Consider the following 25,646-nt stretch of genomic DNA (forward strand, 5'->3'; position numbering starts at 1 on the left):
CCTAGGGTTTCTTGAGATGGGCTGGAGGTTTGAGGTTGTAATTTGGTCTTTCGTTTTGTTATTTTCCTATATTTCTGTGTTTCAAGTGTTATTTGAAAGCTTCCTCAGGGTCTGTTGGAAATCCACTTCTATGTTCACAGCTCCTGGGATTCTGGCACCCAGTTCCCCCAAGCCACTGGGCCTGTAGAACCAATGGCCCTCTTCCGCCTATTTAGAACTCCGTAGTTCCAGATAAGCTGGGCTCCAGGGACACTGTGTGCCCACCTGCTTGCTGGAAGCTCCACAGTTCTCCAAGTGCAGCCGGAATGGGGAGGCGGATGTAGATGCCTCAAACCCACTTATCCACTTCACTGTACCCGGAATCCTGGAGGGTCCCGAACAGTCTGGGCTTTGGGCAGAGTGCACTGAGCACTTACTGCAGGCTGCGGGGCCTCTGGAACCTGCTTGCTGAGATATCCACAGTCCTCCAAACACACGGGGAGGCGGATGCCGGTGCCCCAGATCCGCCCGGCCCTTCCTCTGCACCCAGATGGTGAGGTGCAGGAGTCCCAAGTAGGCTGGGCTCTGGGGATAGTGTGTGCCCACCTGCTTACTGGAAACTCCACAGTTCTCCAAGAGCAGCAGGAAGCTCCATTTCCATTCTGAGAGAATGTCTATTGTTTTTGTCTTAGATTTACAAGATAGAACTGAATTTTTTCTTATGACCCATGAAATATAGTTATAAAAAGCACAAGAAGTGAAAGTACAAGTGGCTTTAGAAATAATTTATTTCTAGATCCTCTATCATGGGCAAACATCGGAGGCCAAACTGATGCACCTGAGGTTACACTGAAGCAGATAGTGTTAGAACCCAGGAAAGCTGGCTGAGTAGGATGGGGAGAAGGCACTGGGCATGGAACACTCCTGTGTGGCAGCTACTGAGGACCTTGGTGATGCACTGTTGGGTGCCATGGATGAAGACAGAGATCAACAGAGGAGCACTGTGGTGTATATGCAGCAAGGAAGGCAGTGAGGGCTGTGAGCAAGGCGTCAGAACTGACTGTCTATAGGGAGGCTGGAAGAAAGAGAGGACTAGACAGTCTACCTCCTCTTTAGTATATATTTTCAGCAGCTGCCATTTCATGAGAAATCATGGAGTCTTATTCTCAGTCCCTCATCCTCCTGAAGTTATGTGTCCTGCAATAACCTTGTACACAGTCACTTTTCTTATCTTCACATTTCAGATGAGTAAGCTGAGATATAGGGCAGGGCAGGTTGCCCAAGCCTTACAGCACACCCCCAGGCAACAGCACTCCTTCCCAGGCAATTCAACCAGCAGAGTCTCTCTTCTCCAAATGGTTGTGTTGCTTCTCTGTATTTCAGGACCTGAGCCAGTGGCAGCACTTAGGAAACATCTAGGGTCACTCGTTGCATTTAATATCAGAGGGAGCTAGGATTTATCTCCGTGAGGCTGGAAACTGTGTTAATTACTCAGAGTCAATTCCAATCCCTCCCTGCACCTCTTCTGCCCACTATGTGCTACACAGAGGGTGGAATATAACCATCCGTCATTTAGACTGTCAGCCTCTGAACCAACTGACAGAGGCAGAGCTAACAGATAATGCTAGAGCTCATCAGTTATTTGAGTTGATCATCCTCACTGTGCTCGGCAGAGATGGACTGAAAAGGAGAATAGATTGCTAGATGAGTCCTCTTATTCTTTCACTTCAAAAAGAAAACTGATTAATTTTGGTACCTGTGACATTACATCACAGCACTGCTCTTTCTCTTACATTTGTGCTTCTTTCAGATGTGTGGGGAAGATGCATCTGCATTTCACGCATGGCCCATGGAGCCTAGATGTCTCATCACTTGGGGCTCAGCAATGAGGAAGATGCCTTATCTCTCTGGAAGATGAGAGATTAGCTCTGGGGCTCTGGGATGTTGCTATAATCCTTTCCACATGCTCAGATAAATACTCAGAGTCCCAAAGATGTAAGACAGGTAGTGAATCTCAAGGGGAAAACATCAGTCCTTAAGTAAGAGTGAGTCCAAATCGGGAGGGCTGCTGCCAAAAACATCCCGCCCATTTTACAGGAAGCACAGTGTTGCTGGCAATTCCAGACCTGAAAAGGATTACAGTTCTCAAAATCTGAAACAAGAGACCAGTGATGGCGAAACTCTTAGAGCTTTTGATAATACAAACAGCCTTGCTGTGGCCTGCTTGCCATTGGTTTGCCACCACTGTACTAGAACAAACGTAGCAGTCACATCACAAGTTGTTCTTGAGCCGAACTGGGAATTTAGTCCTTCATTGTTATCTTGTCATCAGACACAGAAAAGGCATTTAATAGCTGCCACACTGCGTGTACTAACAATTTCAAATATATTTCCAACCCTAGCCACACAGGATAAAGAAACTCCATCATATGTCAGTAAACCAGATCTTGTTATTCAGAGGAGCACAATGTGTGTCAGAGAGACTAATCCATCCAGTGTCACACACAAGCAATCTCTAGTTTCTGAAGTTAAAAAAAATTTTTCATCATTTCTGTCCCCAGTTTGGCATATTAACCCCCGTACATCAGTGTCATCCCACTTTATGATCCATTTGCTAGCATTTGCTCACCCTCTGAAACTACCCTCAGGAGTCATCCCTTGGAGTCCGCTCACAGTATGCTCTAAGTCCCTACAATATGTGAATGCTGATCTTATCTAAAAGGGCAGAGTTGAGTGGTTGAATGATCTGATTTTTAGGGAGAAGGACAGATGCACATGGTTGTCACAGCTATGTGTACAATATTTTCAGTGTTGACATTTACTTGAACACTAGGAGTTCTGAATGATCACATGGTCACTGTCTTCTGCACACATTTGTTTGCAACATATACATTCTTACATGATTTTAGACATGTAGGTACATGTGAGCATTGTTCATTCCTCTTGTGATTGTGTTGAAATGCTTTCTACTCTGAAAGCGTGGACTACAGCAGCAGTAATGGAAGGAATTATGGGACAATAAATAAATGGACATTCTGAAAATGTACTTACTCATTAATCCACTTGCTAATTCATCCAGACTTCCCACAAATGAATCCTAATGTCTAGGATCTTGTGCCAGGATCTGAAGCTATAGAGATGAATATGCTTTTTATCCTTCCATTATCCAAAATCAGTTTACAGACTAACAGAAAAAAAAAACATGAAAATAAATACAACAGTTATATGAAGGAAGAAGCCTACAGTGTCAGAGGAATGTCAAATCAAAGTTGAACTCCAAGAAGACATCTCAGAAGAGAAGAAAGCAGAATGAAGTTTTTGAAGAGGTAGAGGAGTTGGTGCATCACTTTTTAAAGGAAGAGAACATATCAGAAATATGACAAAACACTGAGCTGACCCTAGCTACACAACATGTACACTATTGGAGTTAATGAATGTGAGTGTTCGGAGATGGGAGAACAGCAAAACCGGGGAGATTTGCTGTCCTTAGACCCTGACTGATCTGTTAGAGGACAGGCAGAGATAATACAAAAAGGGGGATGTTTGAGGGGAGTAAGAAATCTTAGTTCTCTGTCTCTGGAGGAAGAAGTAAGGATCGCACTAGAGTCACATTGCAGTCCTTCTGAATAGCTGAGGCCTAGAGGGACAGGTGTGCAGGATCAACAGGTGCAGAGCTGGCTTTCTACAGGGACTGCAACAATGCAAACTTGGCAGTACATTATGAGGAGACTGCCTTAAGATACCAGTCAAAGGATTCAAAGGAGGCACGCACGCATTACTCTCCCTCTGATTTCCACCATCACTAGCCATTGTTTTGCTAACCTTCTTAGCCTTATCCATGCTATTTTAAGTAATCTAACTGAGTATACAGAGATTCCTATGCATCAAATGCTGTGGTAGGCTTTACTTTCCAAAAGTAAGATGATGGAGCCAAATTGTTAGACATTGTACAATCAGAAAAAGTTGAATTGTGACAGAAGCCTGATAAAGTTGTGGCCAAGCCCACCAGGCGGTGTAGAGAGTGTAAACCTCATCAGAGCTGTGACAAATAGGGCTGAAATGATGAGAGCTAAGGGCTGCTCCTCAACCAAGGCAGCTGTGCCCTGAGGCAAAACCCACTGACGCTGGGTACTGTCTGCTCAACAGCTGGAACAGCAAGGTCTTTCTTGAAGGGGTTTGTGTCAATTCAAAACCTACACTATGGATCACCCCAAGTTTCTCATGTTTTCCTTATCACGGAGCCTAAGACACTGAAATCACAGAACTCATTGCCCATAACCACAGTGGTTATTCTAGTAACTCTGACCCCAGCTTCTACTAACTTCCACTCCTTTGTGCAAGGTGAAAAGTGTAAGGTTTATGTAAAGCTTTCCTGAGTATTAGGAATGAGCTGGAAAAAAGGTTTAAAGACAAGAAGCAATGCAAAATTCTTTCACCTTGATGCGTTGTCAGAATTCTACACAGTTCCCAGGAAGGAGCTCTGCCTTCTTTAAGGTCACTTAGGAATTTTCAATGATGTCAGGGAAGGAGGACATTCATATTTCTACTGATAAAATGATTCCAAAAGTAGTAATGCTAACAGAATGGAAAAGCATGATGATATCACTCACTTAAGACCATTATCAAAGCATGGTAATCACTCCTAGTGTCAGAAATTCAGAAACTCTAGACAATTCTATTCAAAAGAACTCTGCAGTTCATTGCTTATAAAGCAGCAGGAAAAAATCAAAGTATAATTTACTGTATTTTACTTTGAATGGTTTGAAGTATAGTGATATATAGTCTACAATGACATTTGGTTTTTGGCATATATTTTCCACGTGCCTTTCTAACCTAAAATTTATCTGCACATTTTTTTAGTGAACATATATGGTATATGATACCAGACAGGGTCAAATGGATCATAGACTTACATGTTAGAAAAACAGGATCCCTCTGGAGAGCATAATGATTTGTTCCAGTAAGACGGAATAGAGTAAGGAGAGTGAAGAGGTGTTACGGGGTATTAGCTAACGCTGCTCAATAATTTACCAATCAATTAAAATGCCATTATTAGTCTCCTTTGCCACTTAGCTTCTGTGATATTTAAAGGTCACATGGGTGTTGTTAAGAAGGACAGTTATTAGTGGATACATGGAAATAGCGTTTGCCATTTCTGGAATAGAGTGTCAAGGTAATTTGCATCTAAGCTCAAATTGCACTCATCAGCACACAGGGGCAGCTGTTTGACAAGTCTTGGATATAGAAAGAGATGAGAAGGGGAAACAATGTCCAAAGGCCTGAGGATGGCAGGACTAATCAGAGAGCCAAAATGGAATGTGCTATCACACAGTCTTTTGTATTCTTGCATTTGGGATCAGAAAATTGCAGGATGATTTGCCTACATTGATTCCCAGATTTCTATTAGCCAGTTTCAAATGGTGAATCACTTGTTCTATTAGAAAAACTTTAGCTGTAATTACAGTGTATTACATAATAATCAACTGTGGCTGAGTGTTTGCTATTTTATGTTAATAATATAACTATAATATAATTATTATAATAAGATAAACAGAGTATTTTATCTCATTTTATAGACAGAAGAGCTAAGTCAGAGGAGCTAAGCAATATGTTTGGAGTTTCATAATCAGTGAGCCATGAAGTCTTGGTCCACTGTTTGTAAACATCACAACTTCTTCAACTAACTTGGAATCAGTGTTGTTTTTTTTTTCTTTTGACTCTCGTATGTTTTAAATGTTACAAACTCATTATATCACAAATGACATGTAGCGGTGGGCTGAGTCTTTGATTTATTTAAAATGATTTACTGCTGGATGTGCAACATACACTCTTAGAGACCATGAATGGATATTTCGATTTCTACTTTACAAGATTGATCTGGGACAGAAATGGTGTTGCAGCCCAACTATCGTATTCATCTCCCCTCCTTTCTCACTACTAATGGAAACTGTTCACATATAGTGAGCTATTACTGAAGAGATGGCTCATCTTGGAAGCTTGAGGCTATCTCTGTATGAACATTTCACCTCTGGCTGACAATATAATCTGCTCATCAAATAGCAAAACAATCATTGTATAGTCACACTATTGCTTGAATTTTTCTTTTAACGACATCATCAGCTGGAGTGTGCCTCAGTATAGAAACACAACTGAAACACCCCTTTTTAGTTCAGTAAGTCTCCATGATGAGGAGATCCGTGAGTTCAGCAAAGTGAAATCAGGAACCAATGAGGCACAGATCCTTCATTTCATGTTGGCAGCTTTTTTCCTTCTGTACGCACTGTCTCCCTCACTCTACCCAGGACATGTTCATAGCACTGACGTTGAGAGAGGTGCGAAGGAAAAGACAAAAGCTTAGGAATTATGAGAATGAATTTTAGGATCCACTCTCTCACGTTTTGTGAGTTGGTGCAAGCCACCTGTTATAAGTTGGATCATAATTTCCTTCAACTCTAATGTTAAACTTATAGGCTTAAAAAAGAGTGGTTAAATCACATAAATAAGGTTATTATTATTTTTCCTTTTATACTTTAGAATACAATATTAATCTCATTAGTCTTATATGTTCTTCCTACAACCTCCAAGTTCTTTCCTTGCTTAACCCACTGACAAGCAAACCAAGAAGATCATAACTGATAGATAGTTCTTGGGTGATAGAGGGAAATTGTTATAAATTCTATGATATTGTTTTTAAAATAATATATTTATTCCATATATTCATTAGATACTAAGTGCCTGCAGTGAAGATTTTTGTCAAGACATAATTACATATTTATCATTGTATCACTAATAATTTTTCATTACCATGGTATTTTAATTGACACATAAACAAGCCTCATTACTTTAAATTTTTATTGAAAACAATCTGTGGAGAGTGTCTTTGCCATTTAAAGGTGAACATAGAAATGTGAAAATTCATTTAAGTTCCTAACTGAAAAATAAGTGAGTTTAAAAGAAGAAATTATCAGTAAGTATTATTAAATAGAGATTTATTCTTAGTTTTCAAGTGCAAATTAAAAGGGTAATCTCGAGAACATGCTTAAGAAAAACTCATGCTGAATGCTTAAGTCCCAAAGTGACTTATGGCAAATCAGAGTTTGCACAATGAACTAAGATCAGGTATGTTACTGTAAAATTTTATCATTTAAAAAAAAATCTTTTCATTCATAAAAATCTATTTTTGAATCTAATGGGTACCATAGTAATTCTCCCTATTAAGAAGATTTGAGGTGAACCTGGATACTCCTAGCACAAACCCGTCCCTATGTCACTGTGTTGTAATCAATATTGAAAACAAACTGAGATCATTTATGATTAATAATGTTTGTCCAATCCAAAAAGCTCTAAAATCAGTCACCAATCAGGGGGCCAAGATAGTACAAGATGCTCCCATGTCCAGTCACGGTTACCAACATTTATAACCATAACACAGGAATGACATATAAAGATTACTTGATTCCCAAAGTTTGTCAATTTCCTGAGCCTTTGCTTAGGGTATTTTCACATATTGGGTCACAAGTTTGTATCCTGGTCATTTATGACTCTACCTCTTAGTCTTCATTTCCTGCTTACATGAAACCCTAAAGTCACTGTCCTCCAAAAAGCCAATTTATACTTAAGTAGGGATTTTGGCTAGTGATTCATCGTAAGATTTTGGAGAGTGATTCATCAAAGGATGAAGTTCCTAACTAGAGTTCCTAGCTGAATGTGCTGCTATGGGTGAGGCCAGGATGGAGAAAGGAGGTCACAGGAAGATGCTGAAGAGTATGCGTTTTTATTGGCTGAGTACCTATTCTCTGCTCTCCTCCCAGATGTCATGAGTTGAGGAGATTTCCTCCACACTCCCTTTTGCCATGATGTTTCTACCTTGGCGTCTCAAACCTCTGAAAGCCAAAATGATCTTTTCTGCCTCTGAGTTGTGATAGTCAGGTGTTTTGCACAGCATCCGAAAGGTGCCTAATGCAATCACTCAGTGGTGAAGAATGGACACCTCTCTATGGCTCCAGCAAGTCCCTGTCTTAGAGTTGTAGAAATACGTTAAAGCTTTTCAGAGTCCTCTGTGGTCATCTCACTCACCAGATTTCTTATGTCTGTAAGTTCATTCTTGTGTTTGGTCCAGCAATATTATCAACTCAGGTGTGTGGGTCTGTTACTTTCTTAAATTTTCTCACAAATTTCATGGAGAAGACATCTATTTTCATCAGCAAGTTCTGAGTCAGGTCGAATAAAGACAACATTGAGAGAGAGAGAGAGAGACAGAGACAGAGACAGAGACAGAGACAGAGAGAGTCAGAGGCTTCTAAGGACTTTCTGGATAGAGCAAATAATGATTATTTTCTGACAGTTATACAATGTTTAAGCTCCATATTCCTCTGTTCACTCCAGTTTCTACTAGACTGCTGGTTTTCATTGTGACTGTGAAATTGTCAATTTTAGGAGAAAGTGAACAGAAGGAATTTAATCACAAAGCTCACTCTTCCTATAGAGATTTAAACATTTTTCTAGTATAGATTATCTATTACTTCTTAGGTTGTTTCAAGCATTTTTATAATTTATAGAGTTTTGAAAAGGTTTCATGATTCAAAATAACTAAATTGAAGATGGACATAGGAACTTCCTTCATAGATTTTTTCCTCAAAAGAGGGCATATAAATGATGAACAAATATAAGGATGAGTGTTCAGCATCATTAATTACCAGGGTTATGTTAAAATAGTGGATGTAACAGAAGAATCATGCATGAAATTAATACATGGGGTGACTAAAATGGAGAGGAGCTGAAGATTTGATAGCTGAAATAATCTTTAAAAGTTAGTTACCTTTATGATGGTGCTAAGTCTTTAAGAAATTTCTTGAAATGCAATTATGGAAATCCTCATTTCTTTTCTCTTTTGCTAATAACACCAGCCAGGCATGGCAGGATAGAAATGATGATGATAAGGACTTTTCGTATCAGGAAAATACTGTAAGAATATCCACCATTCTTACTGAAAGTTTCCCCTTTATTTATGGATGGATTTTCTTCTTTGAGTCACCTTCCAGATGCTAACATTCAAGAGGGCAGTCAAATCTGGTCTGATTAAGAAGACAAATGTTTTTCTCTAGGACTCTATGAGATGGCTGAATGACCTTTTGGGAAGATTTTTTGGTCACTGCAATTGAGTGGCAGAGCCAAGCTTAGACATCAACTGATCACTAATAATTTGATACTGGAGGAATTGCTTACATTTTCCTGGGACTCAGTTTGTTTTCTAATAGAGTAACTGTGTGTTGATATGTTCAAAATGTATCAAATTACTATTACCATCACTCTTCATTATATCGTTATTCTCATTATTGTATGACTATATATCAAAGACAAAATGAAAATTCCCTTCAGAGTTTTTCGGAAATCATGGAAAAATCTACACTATGCACTGTGCGTATGTATCGGATATGCAAACAAAAAGAACAGCTCCTCTCTATTCTTAAACTTCTGCCACTTTCCACTCCAGGGACGCCACTCTCAGCAATAAGTTTCTGACTTGATGATTGTGTTTCATTGATTGCTACCCTGGACCTCCGTCCTCCTAAGCTACTGCTTGTCCCTTGATATCAGTCTTTCTTGAGAATCCTTTAATATCTTTGACAACATTCTCTTTTGAGGTATATTTCTTTTCAAGTATCCCATTGTTAAGAGACACATTACTGGACATATGGGGGGAAATGGTCACACTGTAAGTGCTAAGTAAAATTTTACACTGTGGCTAACTCACATTCACAAATAAAACTAATTAATTAATATAATGGGTCTTACTCAAACAATGTAGACCTTCACCCCAAAGTCACATGAATGATTCTAGAAAAGCTATCAGACCTCCATTGTAGGGTCATATTCAGAGTGAAGACAAATTGATGACAAATACCATGATAACATCTCCAGTCAAGGCTGAGCAGAGTTGAGCGAAGTCTCCTAAATTTCATTTATTTTCATAAAAATGTCAACAGAAAACAGGCATCTGTGATAAATATGGGTTCACATCCATATTTATCCATTATGGGTTATAAGTGGAAAATACCCAGTTTCACATAATGTACAAATACTTTCAATCACTATTTATAGCCATGTAGTTGCCATATTTGCCAATTAAAAATTAAAATGTAGATTTCAATAGCAATCCATAAGTGGTGGCATCAGAGTTGTTTATGGTGCTGTGTTTCATTCAGAGCTGAAAAGAGGAAGATGGCTGTAGGTTAAAGGTCAAGATAGCTGCATCTCCTCAAGCTGCATTTTAAAGACATTGCTGAAAATGCATTCTATTTAAATAGCTATTTAGATAATTAGATATGTCCAATCAGTGGGAGAAAACCACAGAAACAATCATTAGACGAGAAAGTGTTCACATTTGAAATGCACTTGTGTCAGAAAGAAAGAAAATGATTTCTATTTTCAAAGCAACTGAAGTTTGGAAAAAGTGCTGAAAAATCAATTTATTTTCAAAGGAACAGGCTAGACTGATTATGCATTTGTTAGTTCCATTGGCACTGTTTGGATATCATATAGATGCATTGATTTTCATGCATATGCAGTATATCTTTTTTTCTTACATGGAAAAATATGGTGTTGACAAAAAAAAAGAAATGAGTTATTTTTTGTAGTTAAAATTCAACTTTCTACCTTCATAATTTTAAGTTATTTTCCTTCTGAACCTAATAAATTATTTGCGATTTATTGTGGAGAATATTTCCCAAGAGAAATTAATTCCAATGGAGGATCAGATCATAACCTCTTTCCTTAATACCTTTGTCTTTAGAAGTAGTTTTGGAAGAGGAACCAAGTAAAGGCACTAGTCAATGTCTGGGCTGTCCCTTGAGTGGATGATCAGGTAAGAGCCTCCAGCACTATGATTCTCTCACATAGGGGAAGGATATTTCTGCCACTGTCTATTGCATTTTAAAATCCTCCAGTGAGGTATTGGCATCCTCCTCCTACTTCACCTCACATCTCCACATGCCTTGAGTTTCATTCTTTCCCAGTAACACTGTCTCTGTTTGGATCTACCTTCACTTGGGCTCACCTTTTCATATCTTTGTAAAACTCAGTTTTAACAAGAACATTACTAAGTCAGCCTGGCTAGAACTCTGTCCTCACCATGTATTTTATAAGGTTCTCGCGCCCAGCCCAAGTGATGTCAGATCACCCTGGTCTGTTTTTAACAGGAATTCCCCTCATTCCTGGTATTTCTTAGAACTTTTACTCCACTGACCTCCAACCTTCTCCTTGCTTGTAAATATCCATTCACACATGTGTATTCAGGAATAAGTCCAAATTCTTCCCCTGTAACACTCCATAGCTATGGTTCCTGTACATGCCCTGCTGACCCTGAATAAAGTTGTTTTTACTGAATAAATTTTTTAGCACCACTAAGATCACCTTGCCTATCTTATAAGAGCCTCACCTTTGGGATGCTGAGATTAGCTCACCTAACTCTAAGCATCTCTGTGTAGCAGTTATGTAAGAACTGGCTTGAAATTAGGATCTTATATCAACACTCAATATTTAACAGATCAGAATTTAAACATGTAGGAGAAAAAGATGGAGTTAGGATGTCAGATACAGCATGGTATTTGGATATATTCTCCACACTTCCTCCTAAATCATCTCTAGATTAATTATAAAGCATAATTCAATGTCAGTGCTATGCAACTCATTGTTATACAATGTATCATTTATAGAATAATGCCAAGAGAAAAGACTCTGCAGGTTCGGTGCTGACCCAAGGGCAGGTCAGCTTGTTTTTCTGTATTTTTTGATCTGCAGCTAACTGAATTCAAGGATGCAAAACCTTTGGATGTGAAAGGATGGCTGGGTGTACAACTTTTAGAGGAAATAGGAGAAAATCTTCAGAATCTACAGCTGAGAAAACAGTTCTTAGCTTGGCACCACACATACAATCCACTTTAGGGAAACTTATAAATGAAAAATGTCAAGTTAACCTTTCATTCTGATGATCTTTGAGAAATGAATGGTAAAATAAGATAGAAACAAAAGGAATATATTTGCAAGCTACATATCTGACAGAAGACCAACATAGAATGTAGAATATAAGTCTTAAATTCAATGGTAAAAATGTAAAGAAACCAATGAGAAAAATGTGCCAAAGACATGAGAAAATATTTCACTAAACACATTAATGGCAAATAAATGGAAATTATGCAGTATCATTAGTCATTATGAAAAATATACGTTGAAACCACAGTGAGATACCATTACACATCATCAGAATGGCAAAAATAAAAAATAATGTCAACAGCAGACAATGAAGCCAATTCAGAGAAACCAGATTACTTATACAATGTGTGTGGAAAAGTAAAAAAAAAAGTAAAAAAAACACACAGCATCTGGGGAAGTATTTGGAAAATTCTTATACAAATAAATATGTAACTGTCATTATGAACAAGCAGTTGGACTGCTAGTCATTTATCTAAGAGAAATTCAACTAATTTAACTCAAAAACCCACACATATGTATGGTATTTTTACAGCTTTACATGAAGTTGCTTCAAACTAGAAACAAATAAATGGCCTGACAAATGTAATATATATATACCATGGAATAATATTCACCTATGAAAGAGAACCAGCCATAGTACATAAAATGAGTTGGATGAATCTCCAGAGAATTATATGAATTAAAATGCAAGTCTGTAAAGCTTATATACTGTATGATTCACTCACATAACAGTTTTCAATGATGAAACTATAGAATTTGAGAACAAATTCATGGCTTTCTAAAGACAGCAGGCAAATGAATGGGTCCTTATCTCTATCATTACTGAAAAAATGACAACATCTTGGTTGTGATATTTTAAATAACTTTATAAGCATTATTGGAGAAACTAGGCAATGAATAAATGAGGTATTTATATTATTTTTCACATATGTGTGTTTATATATGTAACCTAAAAGTAAATGTTAACTAAAAACACTGGTAATGAATACAAAGTCACAGCTAAGTAGAAGAACTCAATTACACCATTCTATCATACAGAAGGTAGATTAATTCAAACTAGCCAGAAGAGAGGACTTTGAGTATTCTCATCACAAGGAAAGGGAAATATTTGAAGCTGTGGATATCTTACATTGATCAATATATGAGGTGTAAGTGAACTGAAACATCACGTCATGTCCTAATAACATACGCAGCTATTAGCTACCAACACGAAGCCAAAACAACAGAATAAAAGGAAAGTCAATTTTTTATGGTTGTATCATCAATTTTAATTGGTTTTCTTTTCTAGCAGTTGACGAATTTTTTCACAGTCCTTTATAATAAAAATAATCTCTAAACTTAATGCATAGTTTTCTCTGAATCTGGCTCCATTAATAAGGCTCAATATACCACAAGTCTGCAGGGTACAGAGAATGCCAGCACCTTAGGTAGGAGGAGCAAGTGGTTCTGTAATGCTACATCATCTACCCAAGGTCATAAAGCTGGTACGTGGCAAACTGCCCATGAGCCCCGTCTGCCTGATTGTGACCCAGGTACCCTGATCCTTGCCAGATCACTTTGACCTCAGACAGGTGCGACAGGAGTGGGGTTGAAGTCTTTCAGACACTGGCCGTTCCATTAGGAAGACATTCTGTGACTTTCAAGGTAGATGAACTCATAAAACATTCGTAGGGACAGGCTGGAGCCTCTATCTTGTTGGGAAAGAGCAAGACAAATTTCAGCAAGCCACCATTTGTTTGAGGACGCTGGGAATAATCTAATCTGCTATTTCAAATATAATTTAGATTTAAGAGGTGTTTAACTGTTGTATTTCGAGAGTGTCTGACATCTAGCTGAGTGTATTACACATCTCATTAGATTAAGGTCAATTAACAACACTGTGAGGGAGTTTTTCCCCTTTGTAATGAGATGGAGCTGCACATTCACGATTAAAATCTTTCGCTAGTACAGAAGAATGGAGGGATTCGAGACAAGCTCCAATTATGATGGAGACTGCAGTGTGAGGGCCAGTGGTCAGGTCAGGTCATAATTCCTGAACTTTCTAATTAGCATTTATTGAATAGCTGTGTACATGGAGTTCAACTGGCAGAGGTGACTTCTGGGCTGAATGGTGCATATTTGGATTTTGGGTTTAAGTGGAGACCATCAGGGTTCATGTGACAGCTGTGGCTTTTTTCCCTGCACACTCCCCCAACAAGCTTTGCTGTGCCCTGCCTTCCTGCCTCACTACATTTCAGTGTTGTTAAATCACATGGAGTTGATGTATGCCTACCATGGAGAGACAGTCAAGTGAGGAATGTGCCACCAGAAGCTGGAGGGCAAAGGGACAGCCTGTGGTGTTGGTTACCTCATCACTGAACATGGAACACCTGAGGAATGTTCTTAAGATGCCTTGTGTGCTGTCTCTGATGAGATCACATCAGCTTTCCTCTCTCACAGTGTCCTCTATACAGGCTTTCCTTTGTTTGGGGCTGCGTTTGGCTTCTATCTTGGCCGACATCCATTTATTTATCTTATAGTTAGCTACTTTGATTTTCAGAAGATTGATACGTATGTCCCTGGGGTTGCCTGGCTTTGCTCAGTGGCTTGTTGCTGACTCACACTGACTCGTGAAAGCTGAGTTTTAGATAGTCAAAACTTTTGAGAGTTTGAAAACAGACCAACAAACAAATAAAGAAACATTTGTGCTTTGAAATTTGCCCTACAGAGAAATTTACACCTTGAGAATCTTTTAAAATGACAAATGAGCGCTCCTCTGACCCACTCTGGAGACAGTGCATAAGCCTTTGCAACCACATGACTTGGGCTCCTTCTGTGCCAGTTTAGCCATGATGTCCCATGTCCCTTGTTACATCCCTATCCACAGGTGTATGGTCATTTCCCTTTGGATTCTCACTTGTGGGTTGGGATCCAAGCTCCTTGGTTCCCACTGAGACTCATGGGTTGGGAACCAAAGCAAGGCACGCTATGCCCAAGCACAATATTTAAAGAAATAAAGAGGGGACTGATCGAGTTGCTATTTGCTTTGAGGGGAAGAGAGAGAGAGGTCTGACTGTTTAAAAACAAAGAGAAGTTGAAGAGAGCAAAAGAGAAGGGTGCAGGGCAGATGATCCAGTTAGTAGGTACAGAATCACACAGGTACAGAGCCAGATAGTGCTGTGTGGGGTAGTAGGGAGAAAACAAGGAATGGTAATGCACTATAGATATCAAGACAGCTAGGACACAGGTTTTTTTTTTTTTTTTTTTTTTTTTTTTTATCGGTACCGGGGATCGAACTCACGACTGCCTGCTTGCAAGGCAGGCGCTTATGCCGCTGAGCTAAATTCCAGCCCCAAGAAACAGGATTTTGAATGTTCTTTCTATATAGAAATAGGATGAGTTTAAAACACTTGATATGTTGATTATTCTGACTTGGTCATTGTGTTTACCCATATGGTTCTTTACATATAATGAATTGGAGCATCACATTGTGCCCATAAGACATATATATTTATTAATTATTAATAAAAGACCCAAAATAAAGACAAAAAAGTAAACTCCAGCCAGCTAGGTAGTGTGCCACACAGCACTCTGAGGAGGAGATCCTGCTGGACTGGACACCCTGGTGATTCACCAGCCTCCCTGCTCCCTTCTTCAGACTCTGGTTTATTTTGCCCTTCTCCCTCTTCAAGTTTTGAAAGACTAGAAACCTGCTGTACGCTGCCATCTCCACTTAGCTCGCTGACAGGGTCCAACCTCACTCCGTGCCACACAGCTGTGGGCCAGTAAGTCCATAGTCCATGGGTCCAAATCCAGCTCCTGAAGCTCGGCAGAGCCTCACTCCATCAGCACTGATGAGTGAAATGAGCGGACTTGAGCAGGAATCATTTGAGGGCAGCCCAGGACTGCCAGGGAGAACAGCCTTAACCCACTGTCTGTTAGTTAAATGTAGCCGGAGTGGGCAGCGGAACTGAGTCAAGTTTTGCAGGGTGACAGAACACTGTGAGTTTATCTGGAAGGCAAGAAGGAATCAGCCAAAAGTTTTTAGCATGGACTTGAGAGACTAGATCTGTGTTTTAGGAAGATCTGAGGTTCAGAAAGGGTTGCTTTGATGAAAACCCAGAGAATGGGCATCCCAGGAACCAAATAGGTGGTGATTGCAGTAACCTGAGAAAGAAAAGAGGTGAGGACCTGGAACTACAGCCTACATCCAAGAAGGTGAAGACAGGGACTGAGGTTAAAGAGGTGTGTGAGTGTGAGTGCATGTGTAGTTTCTCTTTGCCAAGAATATCAAAATGATTCTTGGGATTTAACTTGAGTTCCCACGTCCCCAAAGCCTTCTTCAAAACAATTGATTGCTTGTCTCTAAGAAAGTAGAAGTGCCTTTGATTTCTGTTAATTTTCCAGTGTTTTATTTTCTGTTTAATTATAGCAAACAAGGTGCACCCTGCCTCACCTTCTCCCCAATTGTTACAAAAGTGAAAGGCATGGGAAACCACAGAGCTGAAAATTTAGGAAGAATAAGAAGCTGCGTTTGCATGGTGAATCTTTGGTAGGCACTAGAATTCAATTACTTATCTTATTAATTCACATTATCCCTTTGAGACGGGACAAAGTATTATCCTCATTTCACAGATGAAAAAACTAAGGCCAAGGCAGGCAGGCTAAGTGATTTCTGCTTCTTGGTGTTTCTGAAATGGATGCAAATGATTCTTTCCCAGGGAAACCCAAGGGAAAGGGAAAAGTAATTGACTGAACCTTTGAGCAATCACTTAGGAAAACCACAAACTGAAATAAATGATAAAGATAAACAGGGTCATGCATCCTAATTAATCCCATAGCTGGCTTACCAGGAGCCACACGGACTGCAGAAGCAGGCTCTCCAGTTAACTCTATCTCATCACGCAGGAAACAAAGTCTCTGCAGCAGACCAGCTACAATCTTTCTGTATGGGGTGTGGCTCATGGTGGCTGGGACTCACCACATTTGTTTGTCTTTATCAGTAAATATGTGTGCATGTTTGTGTAAAACATATGTGTATGTACCCTTGAGCTCTCTTATTGCAGTAACTCAACCTGAAGAACAAAGATGAGTAAACTTATGTATTTTTATGTATTCATAGCAGTTTTTGTCTACATCAATATGGAGAAATTTTTACACCTGCTTAGTAACACTACTTCTCTTAAAAATATCTTATACATATTTAAAGGAAAATCTTGTGAAAATCCTTCCAAATCTATTAGCATCACTCCATTTCATCCTTTTTGTTGCGTTTGTAAATATTCTGTGCTATAGACACCCACTATGTTATTCAAACGCTGTCTATTGATGGAAATCTCTTTGTGAATGACAGTATTCACTTCTCTAAGAGATTTCAAGAATTAGATCTGCTGGACCAAAGAGAATCTGTGATTTTAATGTTTAGCCTTCAAACTGTTTCTTAAAGTGTTGTCAGATTAGCAATATAAAGGTGATTTGTTCCTCATACACCTGCCTTCAGTAAATAAAAACTTTCTATTAAAAAATTGCTAGGTTAGTAAATATAAATCCATATTCATTGCTGTCTTAATTTGTATTTCATTCATAATTATAGCATTTGAGTATCTTTTCCCATTTTGATCTGCTTCTGTGTGGATTTCTTCCTCTAATTCTTGGCCCATTTGTTTTTGACTAATATTATTTATTCTCTCTTTGTAAACATGTGAAAGATCTTTGTATATTATTGACTATGTACATCTGTCTTCTCTGATTACAAACATTTCCCAAAGTTGTTTTGAGTTTTTTGTTTGTTTTCTATTGCATGTGTGTGTGTGTGTGTGTGTGTGTGTGTGTGTTCATTTGATTTTTGGTACTCTCACTAGAGATAACTTAATTTTCTTTATAAATTCAAGTAAACTCATACTTAACTTTCCTTGAGAATGTCTATGAAAGCTCACAAATTTTCTCTCTCTTTTTTTACATGTAAGTATTTAATCCATTTGGAATTTATTTTTAACATAATCTAATAAGGGGGCTCCATTTCACATTCTTCCAGATGCATAGCCAGCTGCGCCTGTAACATTTGCTAAGCAATCCCTCCTTTCCTACAAAACTAAATGCCATCATTGCCTCTCATTACGTCTTTACACACAATGCGGTCTGTTAATGGTACATCTCTCACACTCCTCTATTCTGTTCCTGTGTTCCTAAGCCTGGCCCACCGTCAGGCATTCTTGGCTGTTCTGTGGTCCTGCGATTCTCTACTAGCACTGTAGAATTCAAAAGAAATATCAAAATGTCCTCATTTATATTTGCTTGTAATATTTTTAGTGTTTTATTTAATCCTTTTATATATTATGAGAATTCTAATTAGAACTTCCCTGCATTTATGTATTTTTGCAGGAACTTTTTATATTTTGATGTATACTATGAATCTAATGTTGACTTGAATCTTATAATCCACTTTTTCAATCTTATGTTACAGTTTGTCTTTGGCCAGCTGAACTCTTAACCACTGGTAGAGGCAGACAGGTAACAGCTGATGGAGAGTGACACACGTGCTCTCTGTCTTACAACATTTCCTCCTACCTTTCCTTTCTGAATCCTGCTCCCCACTCCGAGCCTGACATTTTCCTGCTTTCTCTTCTATTGTTTCCTCATCATTCTTTCATTTTCCTTCAGGTTCTGTTCTGTTCCTTCATTTCTTACAATCTTTTACTCTGTGATTTCCTGCTAGGTATATTCAAGAGGAGGTAGGCACCAAAAGAAGATTTGAGGAGAGAAGCATAGGACAGAGCGTATTTCTTTGTAGTCTTTCTCTGTCCTTTCTGCATCTCCAGGCAAGGTGTCTTCCAAGGTAACTCCTAGAAGTCCTCCTAGAAGGCCTCCCTCGTGCTTTTAGCTCATGCTGAGCATCTCTGGCTCAACTGTTCAGCTCTGTCCCTTAGCAATAAATTCTTTGCAGTAAACTCTTTTGGTTTGAGCCACCTGAAGTTATACACATTGTTCAGTCTGAATTGTGCCTGACACAGGCTCCAAGTGCACTTGAATGGTTAAGCGTGTGGGTACAGAGAAGTTGACTTTGTCCTAGATTCTATGTTTTCTAGGCACAGAGGAGGATTAGTTTAAAAACACCAGTTCATTGACCAAAGCCCAACCTCTTTACAAAAAAATCATGCTGTTCTTGAATCTTATTCCTTGACAAAGTTTTCAAGTGAACAGTGCGATATATGGAAATTATAACTTCATATTTCTAATAAATCTAAATGTGTTTAATTAAGACTGTCTTATTAACCTCAAGATAGACAGGGTTCTTGTGTTTTTTATGATCAAATCTTATTTTATAAAAGACTCATGATTCTGTGTGTGTGTAAAATAAGCATGATGGACAAGTAAATATTTTTAAGTGTAAAATATTACTCACATGTACATTTATTGATACTAGAACTCAGGACCTTGTACTTGCCAGGCAGGCACTTGTGCCGCTGGGCTATATTCCCAGCCTGCTTTTGTATCTTTAGCAACACAATTTTAAAGAATTTCTACCAACTCAATTGATCAAAAAAGAGCTTGTATAAAAAGAAACAATAGTCTGAGCACCACAACCTGGACTGCAGTTATCAGAAAAAGTTCTCACCATAAAGATACAGTAATTTAAGAAAATTTAAGGGTGTTTTGATGTTTTTAAAATGACACATCTGAGGACAAATCTTCTAAGATATAGAATGATAAATTTTTACAATTTATCAGTTTTTCTACCATATCTACAGACACAATCAAAACAATATAGACTGGATCCTGATAATAATTTTCATTTCCTGCTCACTAAAAAGCATGTACATGGCTGTTTTTGGTTATGTCTGGGTTTTACATCAGCTCCTCTCCCACTTCACATCCTTAGATGAGAGAAGAGTGTGCTTGTTTTGTCAGAACCTTGTCATGAGTCTTGGCTTTGTCCCTGTTCTGCACTAAAGCAACTTTCAGTTATAAAACTCATGTTATTTTTAGTAGGTTCTGAAGGAGTCTTCCAGTATACTCAGAAAAATAGCCTCTCTGAAGAATGTTCGTGTGTGTCCTCTAACCCAGCACAGTGCTGACATCTCACTGTTCTCTTGACCAGGAAGAAGACCTTCTGGAAAGAAAGGCTCCCCTGCAGGTAGGAGGATGATGCTTGACGAGCCCTGTTCAGCACTGCTGACTGGCTCCTGCTCAGGTCACAGGTCACCAAGTGCACAGTATGAGAAAACCAAATCCACCCTTGGGAATCCTCCCTAGTGCTTGGAATATTATTTTTTTTCTCCTGAGCCTCTACACCACAAATAGCTGTACAATATTTACTTCAAGACAATTCTTAATTTAAAAAAAAATACACCTTATATATAAGAATAAAAAAAAATTTCAAAATTAAATAACTTAAATGGGATAGTGATCATACATTGGCCTAGTTTCTTCCTAGTTTCTTCCTAGGATAATTATTTCAGTTAAAAATCAATCCACTGGCCACTTGAAAAGTTTCTCTATAGTAGTTCACTTTAAACTGTATTTTGTGGAGTACTGTTGTCTGTCTGTAGGTGATGATAATTGATGGTCTGAAAGGATTTCAAGGTCAAATCATTTCCAGCAAGGTTGCATAGTATCACAGAGCTGATTAGTATAAAAAAGCTTCTGAGGCTTGCCAGATAAAGAAATATGCTTAAGGTTTTCTATGGTAGCTTTTCTCTTATTTGAGTCAAAAATTTGTGCACTTACTGTTTTTGCTACTAACTGCATTCATTGATTGACAATGATGTGGGGATTACGATTTTCTAAAAATACAATACAGAAGACTTAAGAACTTGGATTATTTTTATACTTTATTATATGGACAAGATCAATGCCTACAGAAATAGAAGAAAGGCAAAACATTTGACTATTGGAGTTAGTATTCCAGCTACACTAAGACATAGTTCTAGATTACCCAGTACTAAAATGCAAACAGCAGTCTTTATATAATGATATCTTGTGAGGATTCTAAGAGAAAATTATTGTTCTATATCTAATATTTGATAGTTAAGGTACAATAATTGATGACTATTACTATGACTAATATGAATATTCATTTGAATCCATACTCTTAACTCTGTGATACTTTGTCTCTCATTATAGAGTGTCTTATAAATTAGTTGCAACAATTGCATTGTTGATCACTGAGTAAAAATAGTTATCTTAGGTATTATTTCATTCATTGTGAATACAATTCTATTCCAAAAAGATTACTGATTTTAGTGGTATAAGATTAATCTATAATGATTCTAATATTATAGCTTGAGAGGCATTAAACCCAAATTTCATATCCACCATTTTTCAATTATCTGCTGCTGATTAACAAGGTACACCCACTCTTAGCAGTTTACAAGACCAGTCACTTATTTGGCTGTATGGAGTTGTGGTGGGTTTGTTTTGGAAAGATAAGAGTCTTCATCCTCCTTTCTCAAGTATAGACAACCAGCATGGCCTTACTCTGCAATGTCCCAAGCTTCCTCACAACAAAGTTAGGCTGTTGGAGTCTCTACACTTTGTCTTATTTCCCAGAGTCAAATCAGAAGCTTCTTTAAAGCCAGCCACAGAACAGGCTCAATGGCACGGCTGCAGCATTTCACTGATGAAGACCTCCCACAAGGCCAGCCCAGTTTCTGGGAATCGAGTTGGTAGGTGGAGCAGTACCACATACAAAGAGAGAAGGAAGCAGAGGAGGCCACTTTGGACAACTGTCAGTATCAACAGCAGTTACCAGCTTAACTCTAAGGTCTAGTGGAGAGTAGAGCAAGTTTTGGACCCAGATCCACATATAACTTAAATTCTTATGATGTGCATGCTGATTTATTTCTCTTTAGCATGTATGCTTGCTTGAGTAAAATGTGCTCTGTGCCAGGAATTGTGCCTGTGATGAGTTCAGGGTCAGCAAAACCTGTCCCTGCCCTCTCCCGGCCCATGGTTGAAACAGAAAGAAATACAGGCTTCAGAGATTCTTTTCTGGGATGGAGAAATGCAGCTTTTGGGAGAGACCAGGGACCAGCCCCTTGAAGGTCTTGGGGGTACCCATGAGGCTTCTGCCAAGATCTATGTAAGCTGAGTCAGAGTAGGAGGGGTGTTAGTTGTAGCCAAGCTCTACATGGGAGCAGAAAGAGGTCTTCGCAATGATTTACAAATACAGCCTTCAGACCAGGTACATGAGTACTATAGGAACCTGCAGGGAGTGCGTCTTGTCAGGGCCTACGGCATTTACTAAAGGAGGTGCCATCTGAGACTTGAGAATGATTACTGTGGGCAGTAAGTTTGCTGGTCAGCTCACAGAGGCTGTAAGAATATGGCTTACCTTGTGCTCTCTGAGAGGAAAATGATCTTATCTCTGCCCAGTATCAGCAAACTCAGGGCACTGCCATTGTCCTTAGGCAAGGACATATGTGGCTGGTCTCGTAACTCTTTCTATAGGACATATTTAGAGATATGCACAGCAGAACTTGCTACTCTTACATTCTAAGTGGGAATGAGTTAGAAAGGGCACTTCAGCTTCCCTTCACTGGGAGACAGCTCTAAGGTGGAAAGGTTTATTTTGGTTCACAGTTTGTAGAGAACGTGGTTTACTATCTCTAAGGCAGGGTGGTATGGCAGAGGACGGATGTTCATGACGTGGTAGAAATTAGGGAGAGATCAAGGGAGGTGGAGGGGAACAGACCCCACAAGGCCACTGCCTCAGGCTCCACCTCCTAGCATCACAGTTGGCTATAAACTCTTCAGTGGGCAAATCCACTGATGGGCACCACATCCCCATGATCTGGTCACCTCTCAGGAGCCACACATATGAGCAATGAAGCTCAGAGGGGACATCAGACACACACCATAGCAGAAAGGTACTACTTACCAAAGCAGGAATTTAATAAGAAAAAAGGTCATATGAGGCTAATACATTTGGATGAAATTTGAAAACATAAAGCTGTTTGAAACTCTTTTAAAAATTTTTTTACTAATACAATTTGTAAACTAAATTTATGTTTTGTTTTAATTCACTATAAGAGTACATAAATTTCAAAGGAAGAGTTCTATATTATCTGCTGTATGTTCCCAGTTATTAGATTAGAATTCTAATTTGTGATAATTATAGAAATACTGTTAGATACATGCACTTTCAAACAGGGAAATGGGAATGTGACTAGGAGTTGCAAACTCTAGCATGAACTTTAGTTTGCTGTGTGAGTGTAGGCAAATCTCTTATGGTTATGGGTTTACTTTTCTAATACAAATCTGAAGTCTCTGGTCTGTTAGTCCTCAGTTCTAAATTTACATCCTCAGTCTTATTTTTTCCCCAAAATTTGTGTCTCTCTGTGACTGTTTTTCTCACTGACTTTTTTCCTCCCTGTATCTTCCATTGGAAAAATAGGACATCTATTATATATCCATCCAGAAAAACATTATTTAAACTTTCTGATGAGATTGGATTTGACCAGTCTCCCAGGGATATTCCAGAGGGAAGGGAAGATAAACAGGTGAACCACAGCTGAAGACAAGGCTGATAGAGAGACATCTGTGCCATTAGGTGTCTAGAATGTAGTATGAAAATGAGCTAACAGATCAGGGAAGATGAGTTATAATTCTTTTGTTAGGTTTCTAAGGCTTGGCTTGAAGCTTATGCAGTGTAGTCTTGGAAGATTTAGAAATCAGAAGTGTGTGGGGTGGCACTCAAAACTGACGTCTAATAAAGATGCAGGGAATTCGTAGATTTTTGAAGAAATCAGAGATATAAAATAAGACTTTAAAATGTCTGATAGTTGATTCAATGGTGAATTAATTGACATTTAGTTGTAATGTAATTTTTCACAACTTGGCTCAGCAGAAAAATTACTGTAGGTTTGTTTCCTACAAGTGCAGAAGAATTATTATTTATTATGACATAAATCTCTATGAAAGGATATTTGCTCTTTCTTTTTCACAAGGAAATTTCTAAATATCTTCAAGAAGGGTAAATTTGAAATTTCCAGGATTGCAATTTGAGGAAAAATATGCTAAAGTAATCCTTGCTCATGATGTCTGGGCATCCCTAACCACCTCCACCAAAGATCATGAGAATAGCCACTTGGTGAGTGTGCACTCTCTGCCAGGCCTTGAGGCACAGCAGCCTACAAAGACACAGTGCCTCCTTCCAGGAGCTGCAGTGAATGATTCTTGAAGGTATTGGGATCAGGACAGGGAAATGAGAATTGGAAAGAGTGGACTGTAGAACCCTAACGCACCACGTCTCCGTGAGGCCCGTTTTTACCCCTGCTTTCTCAGAGCACCCAAAATGTGAAGCTGGTTATGAGGGGGAAATGGAATAATCATAGTTCCTTTTGGAGACCACAGGATGAGTTTCTGCTCCTCTTCTGTGCCTCATGTTTGCTTGCATCTCTCTGAGACGTTTGGAGTCCTCATCTCCCCTCATCGCCCTCTCAGCTGACTCATAGCTTCTTTGGCCAGCAGCACATCTCCCCAGAGCAGATTCGCTCTGTTGAGGTTTACTGGCAATGAGGGAGACGTGTTTCTAAACCCACAAACATGAATGAGGAGTCTCACTGGGAAGCATCCTGGCTGCCCAAATGCTGCATTTCAGGGACACTTATCCGAGGAGATCAACACAGGGAGCAGTGGTTCTGAGCAATTTTTGCAGATTCCAAAAGTCTAAGATGAAGTTCCAACATACATCTTAACAACAGCTGAACCCAGTTCCTTGCTGGTTGTGACTAGATCTCTAGGAACATTTCTCAGAGTGACACTTGTTTGTCTAGGGGAAAAAATTGCAATGCTCCTAACTCTGATTCCACTTATTTTTACAAAACCTTTCCCTTGACACTTATCACTTCTCAGCCAGAACTCTGGTTCTATTCTTAAAGCACTAAATGGTTTGGAAAATTTCCCTTTCTTCTCCAGACTTTTATTCCCCCAATCTCTAAGGTGAAAATAAGAATAGACTAGAAAACAGGCTGATTTAATTTATCATTAGTTGGTGGTGCATGGGTTGGGCTCTGATTAGACAGTATGCTGGTTATAGTGTTTAAATTCTCCAGAGTCCCAGAAACAACAGACTCTGTGATCAACATGGTTTCTAATTAAACAGAGTTCTAAGGGAGGACATATTTAGAGATATGCACAGCAGTAAGGAGACAGAATAGAGGCAAGGTGCTGAGGTACTGGTGCCAGTGAGAAGCTCCCATCCCTCTTGTATGGTACATAGGGAAGCACTCCATCAACATCACTTGATAATAGTTGTACTTAGAATACATGATGTAACCAAGAGGGAACATATGGACAAACACATTTTTCTGTCTCATCCGTTTTCTCATCTCCTACTAGCTCATGGCATTTTCTAATCTGCTCTTCATATGTCCTACTTTCTAAAGTCAACCAAAAATCAGAAAGAAAAAAGACCAGGAGATTCAGTGTATGAACACCAGCTTCTTTGGACATAAACAAGTGTCGAGAAGATCTATGTGTGCTTCTGAGAGGCCACTGAATGATGGCTGCCTCAAGAAATCAACTTCAATGTGTTAGCGCTCAAACATGGCAAAGTCCATTTCTCCCTAGGTAGTAGTCAGAGTGGATTTCCTAATCGACTTGTGCCTCCCCTCTACTCAGTGACTCATGGACTCAGGGATTATCCAGCTAATGAGCTCATCTTCTAGGATGTGAAGAGTATTGGCACCTATATC

Source organism: Cavia porcellus, unplaced genomic scaffold (genome assembly GCF_034190915.1).
Source record: "Cavia porcellus strain 051 isolate PalLab524CR breed Dunkin Hartley unplaced genomic scaffold, mCavPor4.1 scaffold_12, whole genome shotgun sequence".
Classification (NCBI taxonomy): domain Eukaryota; kingdom Metazoa; phylum Chordata; class Mammalia; order Rodentia; family Caviidae; genus Cavia; species Cavia porcellus.